The sequence below is a fragment of the Plecotus auritus genome (assembly GCF_963455305.1).
Source record: "Plecotus auritus genome assembly, chromosome: 4".
In the NCBI taxonomy this organism is placed as follows: domain Eukaryota; kingdom Metazoa; phylum Chordata; class Mammalia; order Chiroptera; family Vespertilionidae; genus Plecotus; species Plecotus auritus.
The window spans coordinates 9,212,282-9,227,929 of NC_137775.1; the positions used below are offsets into that span (position 1 = coordinate 9,212,282).

Below are 15,648 nucleotides of genomic sequence, written 5' to 3' on the forward strand. Positions count from 1 at the left end.
ATCTAGGATTTCTTCACATGTCTATTCCTGCCACCATCCTAGTTCTCACCCCTAACCCTTCTTGCCAGCATCAGTGCAACAGCCCTTAATTTGTCTCCTTGCCTACCTTTGATCTCCCTTCCAATCCAATTAACTGCCAATTGATTAATCTCCATTACACACCATTTTATCCTGTATTGTCTAAATCCCTCCAAGACTTTCTTAACCTATAGCAGGAGTTGTTTAGCAAGGTCTGAAGATGATTAGTGTCCTATGGGGATATCAGAGGTAGTGTGGTTAAGGTTATGTTTTTATATATGCGTGTTTGTATTAGGATTGGGGAATAAGTAGAATTTACTAGTAATATAAGGAAGCAGGGTTGTTGTTGTTGTTTTTTGTTGTTGTTTTTGTGGGTTTTTTAAAATATATTTTTTTTACTAATTTCAGAGAGGAAGGGAGAGAGAAAGAGAGATAGAAACATCAATGATGAGAGAGAATCATTGATCGGCTGCCGCCTGCACACTCCCTCTCTGGGCATCAAGGCTGCAACCCAGGCATGTGCCCTGACTGGGAATTGAACTGAAACCTCGTGGTTCATGGGTCAATGCTCAACCACTGAGCCACACTGACTGGGCCAGAAACAGTTTTTAATAGTCATCTCCAGTCATACCAAGGCCCACCATCATGGCCAATAATGTTATGCAAGTCCAGTCGGGGCTCTCCTTCATCTCAGGCCCCAGAGCTAAGTTTTCATTTTCTGTGACAATGAGGACTCAGCAATGATGGAAGGGAACAGTTGCAGGGGTACAACTGAAGAAAACTTAATTAATATGCTGTCAGCCCTGCCTGGTCATGCGCGTTCTATCACAAAGCATGTGCCCACATGTTCACAACAAGCCAAGTCTCCATCTGCCCTGTTGAGCTGATGCTGTCTGACCAAAAAGCACTTGAAAAACACAACTGCAAAATAACATAACGATTCTTCTCTGCAGTTAGCATATATTTTATAATCAGGAAAACAAGACCCATAAAAGTTACTGGTTTTTAGATTAATTCTTCTGCAAAGCAAATCTGTAGACCATATTAATCTCTCTCTTCACCAAATCACATTGGAAAATTATAATTTACTAGAGGCCTGGTGCACGGATTTGTGCACCAGTAGGGGCCTTTGGCCTGGCCTGCGGACATTCCCTGAGGGGTCCTGGATTGCGAGAGGGCACAGGCCAGGCTGAGGGACCCCTCCGGTGCATGATCGGGGCCCGGGTGGGACCAAGGGAGGACTCCAGGGCGTGTCCAGCCCATCTCACCCAGTCCCGATGGGCCAGACCCCAGCAAGCTAACCTACCGGTCAGAGCACCTGCCCCCTGGTGGTCAGTGCACATCATAGCAGCTGGTTGAACGGTCAAATGAATGGTCAGACACTTAGCATATCAGCCTTTTATTAGATAGGATTTTAATGATATTTGCCTCAAATTTAATTTTAAAAGCGACTGCATTGTTTCTATTCTGACTTGTTGCTCTACTGTTTATTTGTTTTTTAATGTCCCTTGTGGAAGTTAAAGCAACCAAAGTGATAGCCTTCATATAAGAGCACAGTGTTTGTAATTTTCCCAGAAGTCCAGACAGGGAGGGGAAATCAATCACAGATTACCACACCTTTAGCTACATGTCCAATCACACTGCCTTATCCCAGCAACAAAAAGCCAAGAGTCAAGGTCCAAATCAAATAAGGGGGTAAGTCACAACCCACATGTGTTCTCAATGACATACTTTTTCATTTAATAGTATAACATTCACTCTTAAAACTACTGTGCATTTAAATAAAAACTGCTAATAAAACCTTGCTTCTGGAGACAGCTGCAGCAGACTGTTCCATCAGAATCTCATTTATTAATAACAAAATTTACAGGGTGAGGAGAAAAGCAATCCTTCTTTTTCTTGCCTGGCTCAATTCCCCTGTAATATCTTAGTGATGAGTCTCCTGCTGGCAGGCATTCTGTAGTCAAAGGAATAAATAAGACACCAGCGCTCGGCCTGGGACGCTCTCTCTCTTTTCTCCATTCCTTAGCAGCTCTGCAACTCAGATTCTTTGGTTTCCTTCTCTAACCTGTAAAAGAAACGGTTTCCCCACCTCCCCAGGGGTCTCTTCTTTGCCGCATGCTGCTCGGGGCAGAGTTGGAGACAAATAAAATGCCTGTTGTCTCTGATGTGGATACGGATGAGTCCTCCCACCCTCGCTTGAGTCACCCACACCCAATTACATGCTCTTGGACAGAAGTGCCTGCCAGTGGGACAGTCATCACCCAACAGTCCCAAAATTGGGTCACAAGCAAGTTCAACCCAGCAGGAGCTTTAGCAAATCCTCCAGTGGGTGCCTGTCATATTTCTCAAGACTTACAAGGGGGTATTCCTTTTTACAGACTCTCCTTTGTGAACTTTGTCACCTTAACTATATTAGAGACCTCTGACTATGCCCTATAACCCCAAAACCCAGTGCTGGGTGAATGAGAGGCTCAATAAATACATGTTACATGATGAATTTATCCTGGTGGCTAGTACAAATCACCGGGGCTCCTTTCTTAAAATATCACTCTGAACAAGTTCTAAGACTAGAGAATGACGAAGTTAAGAATTATCAAAAGCCTCAATGATGACAAAGTTTGACCACCCTATTTTAAGAGAGCTCAGCAAAAGGAAATAGCTCATTCTTATCACTGATACTTCAGGAGCAATTCTATCTCACCATACTACACCTAAGGAGTTCCCTGTTGCCCCGATCCTGAAAATTCCTCTCTGAAACATGCCACAATTTCGTTTCTCAGTGATAAGGGCTGCGCCTAGTTCTTTGTATTTCCCCCTAGACTTAATGCTGTGCCTTGTAAATAAATTCGCTTTCCGAAGTAATGATCAATGAATGTTTTATGCAGTGAATTGAATCAGCGCCTTTCAAAGAAGACAGCACTCCACTGAGGGCAGCAGCATTATCCCAGGGCCAGCTCTCTACAGAATCTCCATTTTCCTCTTCTCTGACTAGATTTCAGTGTTAGCAACTCCTCATTCAATCCAAACAAAGTAGCAGATATATTATGCTGAATATCAAATCTCTCGCCCCATCTCATTTGAATTCCATTACTCAGTCTTTCAAGTTCTTATCCACTTTAAAAAGAATTAATGCCTCTGACGCAGGTGGCCTGTCCACATCTGTTGACTTCACCGAGTACCCACTGGATCCTCCGCTTACAGTTGCTGGAGCTGAAATTGTATTGCAAATATCTTAAGCAAGCCGGGTTATCAAATGTCCAATGCTAAGTTTATGCTATTCCAGAGCACATGTCCTTCAGTGGGCAGACACTTAGCAACCTGACCTAGCTTCTGGTTTCCTATAAAAACCTAGATTTTACTGCTAGAGAGAGGGAAAGAGCGAGACAGAGAAAGAAAGAAGCCTGGGGTCAAAATACAAAAGTTGATGTCAGTGATCGCTAACATAGGTGAGCAGAAGAATCTCCAAAGTGGCCAGAACACTATCAAACCTAGATGAACTGCATGGGTCGCCTTTTAAAAATCTGTGAAAACAGTTCAAGACTTAGCATCAGGCAGGTCTAACAGTCCAATCAGAAGTCAAATTTACAGAATGAAGTCCATGTCATCATTTGACTTTTTGAAGTCCTAGTACCTTATAAAGGTAAGTATGTGGTACATTTACACAATGGAATACTACTTGGCTGTTTAAAAAAGAAAGAAAGAAAAGAAAATCTTCCCTTTTGTGACAGCATGGAGGGACCTAGAGAGTATTATGCTAAGTTCAATACTAACTTAAATAAGCTAGTCAGAGAAAGACAAGTACCATATGAGTTCACTTGGTATGTGGAATCTAATGAAAATAAACTAACAAACAAAATAGAAATGGACTCAAATTCACAGAGAACAGACTAACAAGTGTCAGAGGGGAGAGAGGTTGGATGAAAAAGGTGAAGGGACTAAGAAAAAAAAACTCATCGACACAGAAAAGATGATTATGTGCCTTCCTGGCCTTGCCCTTATTGCACCTGCATCCATTTTTAAAAGCCATTTATTCCGTTCATGTTTAGTCGATGTCAGGAGTTAGGATAAAGGATTGAGAATCAGAATGAAGACTGCAGCCCAAATGAAAAAACAAATGATCCTATTGCTATAATTTCAAGAAAACTTCTTAGACTTTATTTACAGTTCACAAACTTATAACTAGGGTATGCCCCCAAGGGAGATCCAGATGTAACTGAGTCCAAGCTTTCCTGGTGGACGGACTTCCCCAGAGCTCGCTTTTGCTTATGGGGAGAACACAGGTGGGCCTTTGCCCTTTTTCACAAAGGCTAGTGCCACATACATACCAACCTCATTATTTCTTAAAATTCTTGACAATTGCCTGGCCTCTGTGGCTCAGTGGTTGAGCATTGACCTATGAACCAGGAGGTCACAGTTCAATTCCCGATCAGGAGACATGCCCAGGTTGCAGGTTCCATCCCAGTGTGGGGTGTGCAGGAGGCAGCTGATCAATGATTCTCTCTCATCACTGATATTTCTCTCTCTCTCTCTCTCCTCTCCCTTCCTCTCTGAAATCAATAAAAATGTCTTTAAAAAAAATTCTTGACGATTGATAAGTGTCTATCTCTTTCAATATGACTACATTTTTGAAAATGGTGATGGTCTATAAAGTATATTGTTATTGTGATGATGGGTCTCCAACAAACAATCTGAAAATATCCTGTTTCAATGGGCAGCACTTTGATCCAATTCAGAAAGAAGCTATGAGAGCTGAACACATGGGTTTTTGGGTTTATTCATAGGGATCCCCCAGTTTCTCAGGCCTCCAGCCTTCAGGAAAAGGCTTGTGTAATCATTACATTCATGAAAACTGCCTGAATCGCCTGATGAGGAAAGGGTAGAAGTCATTACAAGCAAGGGAATGGACTTGCTTTGTAACTGAATTAGAAATCTTTTTAAAACTAGAAAGAATATTTAGTTGAGAGTTTATTCGATGGGATATTCAATCCAATATGTTCCTTAGAGATGATACTGAGGTTTTCGTTAGTAGATGATGTAAAGGCAAGCTTAGCCAGCTACCTGGGTAGCATATTTATGCAATAATAATAAAAAAAATAAACTGACAAACAAAAGAGAAACAGAGGTTTAGATACATAGAACAGACTGACATCTGTCAGAGGGGAGGGATGGATGGGGACTGGAAGAAAGAAGGGATTAGACAAAGAACATACTGCATATGCATGACACACAGACACAGTCAACAGTGTGGTGATGGTGAGAGGGAAGGGGAGTGGGGGCCTGGAGGAGGTGGGTAAAGAGGGGGAAGGGACAGTAATAATAAATATTTTTGTGGGTTTTTTAAAATATAAATTTTATTGATTTCAAAGAGGAAGGGAGAGGGAGGGAGAGATAGAAACATCAATGATGAGAAAGAATCATTGATCAGCTGTCTCATGCATGCTCCACACCGGGGATCAATCCCACAACCCAGGCATGTGTCCTGACTGGGAATCGAACCGTGGCCTCCTGGTCCATAGGTTGATGCTCAACCACTGAGCCACTCCAGCCAGTCTATAATAAAGTTTTTAAAAATAAATACCCATCACCCCCCCAAAAGAGAAAAGTGTTCCCTTATTGAAATAGCTATATTTAGGCTGAAGTTCACCTGTCCTACCCTGAATGCAAAGCAGAAGGCAGAGCAGTATCGCTGTGGAGGCCTATTGTACTGTATAACGTGAAGAATGATTTGCACATCATTTCATTGAAACATCTGAGATATTAAATCCCATTTTATAAATGAAAGGCTGGAGGAGGTAATATGGCTTAGCTCAGAGGCACACAATTGGGGACTGACAAAAATTAGAACTCAACACTGCTAATCCCAATGCCCATGCCCTTTTCCCTGCTATACTATCCCCAATACTAGCGTGATTTGTCAGATTTCCAACAAAATGCTGAGTTGCCTTATGGGCTTGTTGACCCAGTGCACAGGATATGCAGGATCCTGTTATTATTTCTTGATATTATGTTCATTATGAGCTATTTCACATCAGCTTCATTGTACATAACACAGTAACTTGAACATGCTAGCAAATTCTTTCACCGTGCATGATGATTTTTAACTCATTCAGAAGTTACACATTGGGCATCATTAAGCAGGATGGATAGTTCATTTTAGTCAATAGGCAGATGGGTTTCAAATACGGCAATATATAGATAATAACGTCAAAAAAGACTGAAGTCTTCTTTTAATGAAAAAGTAGACACGAGGACAAAGGATAACCTGAGAAGCTCAAAGAAATTGTAAACCCTAAATTGCAGGGAATGGAGCAGAGTAAAAAGTTTCTTAGAGTAGACAAGAGAAAAAGAAGAAAATTGGCCCACTGAAAACGATGAGAGAATCGGAGACAGGGGGAAGAAAATAACAATGATTTTCTCACCCCTGTCTCCAATTCTCTCATCGTTTTTAGTGGGCCAAAATAACAATTATTTGCCCCATGATTTTAAAGTGAATGAATAGATCACAGAGCTGCTGAAACTCGAGGTTTTCTTTTCCAGGGAGAAAGAACATAAATACGACATGTAGTAGAGGAAAGAAAAATTTAAGTTTGATGAAAGGTCCTAAGTGGAAACAAGAAAAATGATGGGGCAAGGGGGTTAGAAATGCTACTTTGAAAATTATAAGATTGTCACAACTTTTTAAAGGAATCATTTTTTAACTAAGGACCTCATTGCTAAAAGAATGTTCTGGTAATTTAGTGATACGTATCATTTTAGGGTTAGTAAGTAAAAAGAAGATCTAATATATGTTATTCTACTTCATAATGTTACAAAAACTGAAATATCACAGCCATATTTGGGAGAATATAATTAAAACTAAAGATATATGGACTGAAATGAAAGGGGAAAAAAAGATCATTTTGGTTACCAGGTCCTATCAGAATAAGTTGTTCTATTTAATCTTCTTAGGAATTCTAATAGAATAAGCTACCTAGAGTTAGTATCTCTATATTATGAATTAATCATTATAATTATTAAATGCAATAACTAGCTTATATGCCAACGATATTAGTTATCTTAATAATTTTTCTTGGTAACTGTAATTGTCATTATTTGAAATAGGTGAAACCTAACAGAATGAACATGTTAAAAATAAAGTGTATGCATCTATGAAATCTTAATTATAATTACATAGTCATTTGTGATCATTTTCAGGAGTTCTTGGCAAAAATAAATGAGCATAATGAGTCCCATTAATGGGCTGATGGGTTCTGTTTACATGTGGGGGCAGGACTTAATAAAACTATTTAAAATAGCAGGAGAGCATGTGAAGTGAAATACTAGGTACTGGTGAAAATCCACACCATTGTGTGTGTAGAGGCAGAGTGTAATGAATGAGATTACAAGTTATTTGAGAACGTAACTCTCACCAAAAGTCAGTAAATACTCAGCTAGTAAAATGGCTACTTTTTGCTTTTTATCAGTAATCTAGAGGCCCAGTGGACAGATTCATGCACCAGTGGTGCACCAGTGGGGTCCCTCGAACTGGCCTGCGGGGATCGGGCTGAAACCAGCTCTCCAGCATCCCCCAAGGGGTCCCAGATTGCGAGGATGCTTCTCGGGTGACACACCCTGGAATCGGGCTCCCTCCTCTCTGGTTCCAGGTGCGTCACCTGAGAACTGCCACTGCCAAGTCACCACAGCTCGGCAGCTCCTGTGTTGAGTGTCTGCCCCCTGGTGGTCAGTGCATGTCATAGCTACGGGTTGGACCATCAGACGGTCACTTAGGCTTTTACCAGGTACTCAGCTGGTAAAATGGCTACTTTTAGCTTTTTAGTAAGTGAAAATGACATTAAGGTCCATTTTCTCCCACTCCTAACATCCCTGTTCTCATAAGGCTCTGCAAGGATGTTTATATGAACGTGTTATTAGCGCATGAGATCTTTCCCTCCGTGGATTTCTCAAATGTCATGTGCAAGGCAGTGACCGACACCATGTTTTCCTTTGTGGGATTAGAAACCTTGGGACTATTTTCACCAGCTGTTCACCTCTTCCATAAAATAATATAGATTTCAGAAGGGATAATCTCTATGATTACGTTGTTTTTAAATGGTTCACACAACAAAACACTACGGATTGAGTGAGGCGCTCAACACTCTAACAAGGGAGATAACTTAAACGCAGGTAGGCTGAGCAAATCATATAACATTAAATCAGTCCACTGAAATTAACCAAAACTCATTTCAACTGAATTTAAAAATTAAGGGATTCGTAAAGGAATTTCCAGATGTTATAGGGGAGACAGTGTAGCATCTACCAACCGCACAGAATGCTTTGGACTTGCCTTTCCAACGTGATGTTCCCTGATTGTTAACAGAGCTCAGTGGAATTCTCTGGTGATGGAAATGTTCCCTAGCTGGGCTGTCCAATATGTGAGCCACTAACCCTTGTGGTATGTGTCTGGAGCGACTGAGGCGTTGTAGTTATAATATTATTTCATTTTAATTCAAGGTTAAATGGCCACAGTGGCTAGTGGCTACCTATTGGGCCATGAGGTAGACTAAATACCATCTGACGATGTGTAACAGTGCTCAGGGATGACAGGTAGCAGCCATCGGGCCGGGCTCAACTCTGGGTGCACATTAGAATCAGCGAGGCCTAGGGCATTTGGAAACAGGGCTGGGATGCACCCCAGGGAGTCTAACCTAATTGATTTGGGGAAAAGGGCAATACAAGCAGTATTGCTCTCTCTAAATCAGAACCATAAATGAGCCTGAGGAGAGATGTTCCCAGGATGGGTTTCTAGCCCCATATTCATTTCACTTCACTCGTGGAGGCAGCCATGGGTGGGGACGGAGGCCCTGCCAGAGTCGGGGCAGGTGACCAAGGGAGACGGCACCGTGTTGAGGCCTCTGGTGGATTTTCAGAGACCGGTAGCGGGAGCTATACAAATACAGGGGAGTGAAACGTCGGAAAGATACAGACAAAGGGGGCAGGGAAAGCTTACTGGGTGTAAGAAAGCAGTATGACACCCCTAGCAAGTGAACTGGCTAATACAGCTATTGAAAAAACGCAAAGAAAAGCCTTATAGGCTGATACCCTGACACTGGCTCATGCAGTCACTCCATCTAAAAACCCTCCTGGCGGCTGAGCCCAGTCTTCCTTGCTACACCCCTCGAATGCACTGTCTTGAATGGACACCCACTTCCTGAAACGCGTTTAAATTTCCACGTCTTCCACTGTGTCTGGTCTTGGGTGTTGCAGGGTCCCTCTCCCAGCTTCAGTTGACCCTCTTCCTTGGTCCCACCACCAGCTCAACGTGGAGCCTCCCTACGTTACCATGGGATTCACCTGAATGGCTGGCAGATGCCCCAGGGAGCCTGAGCCAAAGCCATGGGGTTTTCCTGTGAGTTTCACTGCCCTGTAATGGGAGAGAACCCGTGACCTTGGTGTCATTAGCAGCGAGCTCTCACCAGCTGTGCTAACCCATCTCTGAGTTTCAGGGGAAGTTTAAGGTCACAGAGATTAGGCTGCCTTTTTCCATTGTGTTCTCTGAAGATAGGGTGAATTACCTTGATTGCAGACATTGCCTAAATAAAAAATATTTCAACTTTGCAATTTTGGGGGGTGGGGGGGGGGGGACAGAGTGTACTCCCAGTGGATGTGGAGCAAGCAATCAGAATGGGTGACCATGGATCAGTTACAAAATCCTTGTGAAAAGAAACCTGATGGTCGTGGGATGTCTTGCTGAGAAAAAAAAAAAATTACTTTAAACATAAAATCATCCAACTCTTTGTCAGTCATTACCTTAAGAAAACACAATCAAATAAAAGAATGGGACATAATTCATTGTTTCAGAACAATTTTTTCTCAATTGTTTGGAAAGCTTTCATTGTTTGTGAAATCTTTGTTCCTTATTTATCTCCACTGACCTTCAAGAGGGATTGAAAGCATTCTGATAGGGATAAAAAAAAAAAGTTAACTTTTTCCCTACAGCTTCACGAAGTACCTCCTGAGTGAATCACAGTAACCTTTTGGGCGTCGGTTTTAAACATGGAGAGGAAAGAGTACATAGTAGCTTTCACGTATTCCTGCCATTTGCAATGGAGGCTACCTCCCATCATCAAAAACACACATATAAAAAACAAGCATTTTCATTCCCAAGAAATCTGTCATTTAATAATGATATTCCAACATCATGATGTTAATATTAAACAAGCTCACTCCCATGATATTTCTGAGTTTACCTAAAATATAGTTAAGTACCAAATGAGGAATAAAATAATTACCAGTTGTGAAATGTATCAGCTAAGTATAATGATAACAATGTACACATTTGCATTGCAAGGTAGCTGGTCAATCTCACGTCTAAAAGACAGGAAGAAACATATAAAAAGAAAAATAATTACCATAAAGGAAGTTTCCTGAAAATGAAAGAAATGAAGGAGACTCTTAATTTATATAAGAATATCAAAGTTGGGCCTTAGCTGGTTTGTGGATAGAGCATCGGCCTGAGGACTTAAGGGTCCTTGGTTGGATTCTGGTCAAGGGTACATGCCCGGGTTGCAGGCTCGATCCCCAGTAGGGGGCATGCAGGAGGCAGCAGATCAATGGATCTCTCTCATCATTGATATTTCTATCTCTCCCTCTCTCTTCCTCTCTGAAATAAATAAAAATATATATATTTTTAAAAAGAATATCTAAGTTGGGTTTTTTATTGTATTCATAAATAATTCATGTACATGTTGAAAACAGAAAATACAGAGAAGAAAAAAAAGCAGAAAATAAAAACTATCCATAATTGCTTTACACAGCGTTAACTGCTGGTACCCCTCTGTTGCCTATCCTGCCAGAATCATTCATTCATTCATTCATTCATTTATTCACTCTCTTCTTTATGGCTCAAGATAAGTCTATATAAATTAAAGTGCTTAAGAACTATTTGTAATCTGTATAATATATATTTCTAAATATCATGATTTATAATATTTACAGAGTCTTCTTTTATATACATAACTAGAGGCCCGGTGCACTAAATCCGTGCACGGGGGCGGGAGTGTGTCCCTCAGCCCAGCCTGCACCCTCTCCAATATGGGACCCCTCGAGGGATGTCCGACATCTCTCTCACAATCCAGGACTACTGGCTCCCAACTGCTCGCCTGCCTGCCTTCCTGATTGCCCCTAACCACTTCTGCCTGCCAGCTGATCACCCCCTAACCATTCCCCTGCCAGCCTGATTGATGCCTAACTGCTCCCCTGCCAGCCTGATTGCCCCTAACTGTCCTCCCCTGCAGGCCTGGTCACCCCTAACTGCCCTTCCCTGCAGGCCTGATTGCCCCCAACTGCCCTCCCTTTCAGGCCTGGTCCCTCCCAACTGCCCTCCCCTGCTGGCCTGATCACCTACAACTGCCCTCCCTTGCAGGCCTGGTCCTTCCCAGCTGCCCTCCCCTGCTGGCCATCTTGTGGAGGCCATCTTGTGTCCACATGGGGCAGCCATCTTTGACCACATGGGGGTAGCCATCTTGTGTGTTGGAGTGATGGTCAATTTGAATGTTCCTATTTTATTAGATAAGATGATATCTGAACCAAGCCAGCCACCATTGGATTGATTTTGACAATGTATATCAAAAGTCATAGAAAAACATGCTTACCTTTTGATTCAGTAATTCAAGTTCTAGTTTTGATTCAGTAATTCAAGTTTGATTCAGTAATACAAATCTTAAATAAATAATTATCATTTGCAAAGATTTAGTGAGAAAGTCACTCATAATCTTGTTAAAAATTTTGAAAATCAGAAACAATGTAAACACTTCAGAGCTAACAAGAGAGATACCCTGTTGGGGGTAAATGATGATGGTGAGGGCTGATCGCTAACAGGATGGCATGTTGATGAACTCATTCAGGGTTATAGATTTAAAAGAGAAATATATTTAAGATTATTTTATTTCCCTGAAGCATAAAAAATCTATATTACACAGAGAAAATAAATACACTAGCCATTAAAAAAGGAAGAATGAATGTAAATACCAATAACTAAGGAAATAATTAAATAAATTATTATTTGTCCTTACTGGAATATTAATGTAGCTACCCTAAAAATCATGTTTTGAAGGCTTAATGGCATGGGAAAATATTAAATGAGTAGGTAACGTAATCCCAAAGTTGTAAATTTTTAAAAATATTTGACATCTGAAACAATCAGATCATGTAATATTTAAAAGATATGTCTTTCAAATATCAGTAAAATGAGATAATTATGAATAATTTTTAAATATGCAAGACCTTTTAGAGAAAATGAAAAACGTTACTGAAAGTCATTTAAAAAGACAAAATAAATGACAAGTTCTATAAGGTTAATGGGCTGGAAGGCTATCATAATGATGTCAATCCTTCCTAAATTAATTTATAAATTCAATGAAATTTCATTAAAAATTGATTTTAAAATTCCTTGGAAGTAAAAATAGCCATAAATAGCAAAACAATTTTGAAGGCGAACAAATTCCCTTACAAGAAGTATTATAAAGTCAAAGTAATTACCAAGTTAGGAAAATTAAAACTGGTATTAGTGAAGGCATTAACCCATAGAGGAAAGAAACAGCCGAGAGAGCTCAGAATCCAATTCACTCATTTAGAGGAACCTCATGTTTAACAGAGGTAGCGTTACAGATCAATGGGGGGAGACTGTGCCATTCAATTAATGGCTCTGGGACACTTTGTTTATGCCGATGGAAACATAAAATTATATTCATACCTCATGTCATACCCAAAATCCCCTTTCAGCTGGAGTAAGTAGTCAAATGTGAAAAAGAAAAGCCATAAGACTTTTAAAACAGAATATAAATAAATTACTTTATGGTATCCACGCAGGGAAGAATTTATGAAACAGAACTCAAAGCACAAATGAGTTCTGATAAAGAAAAAGTATGATAAATTCCAAAAATTAAGATTTTTCATGAAACACAGGATAGCATAAGCAAAGCAAAGACAAGCTATATACTAATCTATTTAAAATACATAAATTAAAATTAGAGGATATAAAGAATTCTGAAAAATCAATAAGAAAAAGAAAGCCGATGTTTCTGTACATTTTTCCTGCTGGCATTCTGTTGCTATAGTATTGGGACATAAAAATTCAGAGCTGTTCTTTGTGTCTCCTTAGGGAATTTTTTTAATCCAGTACATTTGACTAGTTCATTTTCATTAAATATTAAAAATGTTTCATGAGTCCTAGATAAAATTCACTAGCAATTTATTTTTAATGGTAATTATGTATTTTTCATTTCCATTGTAGGATTTTAAATTATTTTCTTCCCTAAGTCAAAATTAACATTTATTAATACACTGTCTTTAAAACAGTCATCTGTTTATAAAAAAGCTTATACTTTTAATTTCCTCAATTGACTAAGTAAACTGATTGTCATATAGTGTTGATTGGGTTTATTCTTCTCTGCTTGTTTTACCAACATAGAACATTTCTGAAATATCTCATAGTCCTCGATTTTTTTTCTTTCCCTAAAATCTTCCCTTTAGGAATATTTTATAATTAAACACACACACACTTTTCAAAATTCACTATAAAAAAGTAATGGTATTGAGCTTTTTTACACATGGCTCACTCCTGGAGCGAAGTTACATGCCTGGAGGAGAAAGAATAATTAGATTTCTTATGATTTTTAAAATATGGTGTCTAGTTTAATCATTTATTTTCATTTGGATTGTCCAATTGGATAGATATGAGATAAACGGATATTTAAAATACAATACTAAGCTACTAGTTTGACTAAACTCTATCTGGCACATAGCTAAATGCTTCACCTCGTTTATTTAAGTGTTTAGTAAACAATGACACATTAAACGCAACACCAGGCCATTGGCCGCATGCTAGTGGAACAGCACAACCAGGCCTGGGCACTCTACCACTCAAGAGGCCATGCCGGGGATGGGATCTGGTGCAGAATGGAGGCCACAGCTAAGTGGTTGGTATAGCTAGGGTAGGTGACAGCAAAGTCAGTACACAATTAAGATTCTAGCAATAAGAAAATGAGCAATCAGATAAGTAGCCTAAATGTCAAAAATCAAAACTTCTTATAGATGGGGACATGCCAAAGATTGGAAGTGGAAGTGAGGCAGAGAACAGACTTGAAGACTATGTCTGTCCTTCAAGGGAGCTAAGGTCCAGCAGCCAAGATAAGCCCTGGCTGAGTAGCTCAATTGGTTAGAGCCATGGTCGGCAAACTGTGGCTCGCGAGCCACATGCGGCTCTTTGGCCCCTTGAGTGTGGCTCTTCCACAAAATACCACGGCCTGGGTGAGTCTATTTTGAAGAAGTGGCGTTAGAAGAAGTTTAAGTTTTAAAAATTTGGCTCTCAAAAGAAATTTCAATCGTTGTACTGTTGATATTTGGCTCTGCTGACTAATGAGTTTGCCGACCACTGGGTTAGAGCATCGTCCAATACACCAAGGTTTCAGGTTCGATCCCTGGTCAGGGCACAAGCAAGAATCAACCAATTAATGTATAAATAAGTGGAACAACAAATCAATGCTCTCTTCCTCCCTTCCTCTCTCTCTTAAAAAATAAAAAAATCAATCAATAAAGAAAATTAAATTTAATGTTAAAAAAAGAGCCAAGATGGCAGAAACTGCTCTCTCAGAGCTGGAACTGACCACACACCCATGCACACAGTTTGTCCTCAAGCTGGCGGGGTTCAAAAAGCTCAGGAGCTGGATGAACACGGAGGCTCCCACGGTGACTCACCTGCCTTTCCGATTAACACCAGAAAAGAATATCATAGTATTCAGGGGGAAATGTGATGACTTCCAGGGAGTCTAAATGAGTAAAAGACACCAGCTTTTAGTAAACAGAACAATGAAGCTTCAGGTTGAAGATGACATAAAGTGACAAGGTGTGTTCTGTAGTCAGTGAGCAGACCGGCCTGCTACAGCCAAAGGTTTCTTAGGAAAAAGACCCTGAAGAAGTAAGTGGCTCGGAAGGTGAAGTTCCAATGCCAGGGATAGCAGGTTCCTCGGGGCTAGGTACCACATCTTATCTAATAAAAGAGTAATATGCAAATTGACCATAATTCTGCTATACCCACAAGCCACGCCCACCAGCCAATCAGGAGCGAGTATGCAAATTAATCCAACCAAGATGGCTGCAGCCATGGAGAGAGCAGGAGGCTTGGGTTTCCCCAGCAATGGAGGAAGCCAAGCTTCCTGCACACCCTGGCTGGCTCTGGACTCCACTCAAGGCTACAAAGTTCAATTATAGAAGATAAATAAATCCCAGATACCAGGGCCTCTGCTTGGGTCACCGGGGGCGTGGCCGGCCTGCAAACCATCACAGGCCCCTCGCCCAGGCCACCCCATGCCCCAAGGGAACCCCCACCCTGATCCGGGATACCCTTCAGGACAAACCATCCAGCCCCCACCTGTGTACCAGGCCTCTATCCTATCTAATAAAAGAGTAATATGCAAATTGACCATCACTCCAACACACAAGATGGCTGCCCCCATGTGGACACAAGCTGGCTGCCACAAGATGGCCAGCAGGGGAGGGCAGTTGGAAGGAACCAAGCCTGCAAGGAAGGGCAGTTGTGGGCAATCAGGCCAGCAGGGGAGGGCAGTTGGGAGGGACCAGGTCTGCAAGGGA

General features: G+C 40.8%; 1 protein-coding gene across 3 annotated transcripts in view; it reads right to left on the reverse strand.

Moving 5' to 3' along the window:
• ESR1 (estrogen receptor 1) overlaps positions 1 to 15,648 on the reverse strand; it is a gene marked incomplete at its 5' end in the record, with an annotated part of 210,033 nt that overhangs the window by 122,733 nt on the left and 71,652 nt on the right. The window lies entirely within an intron of this gene.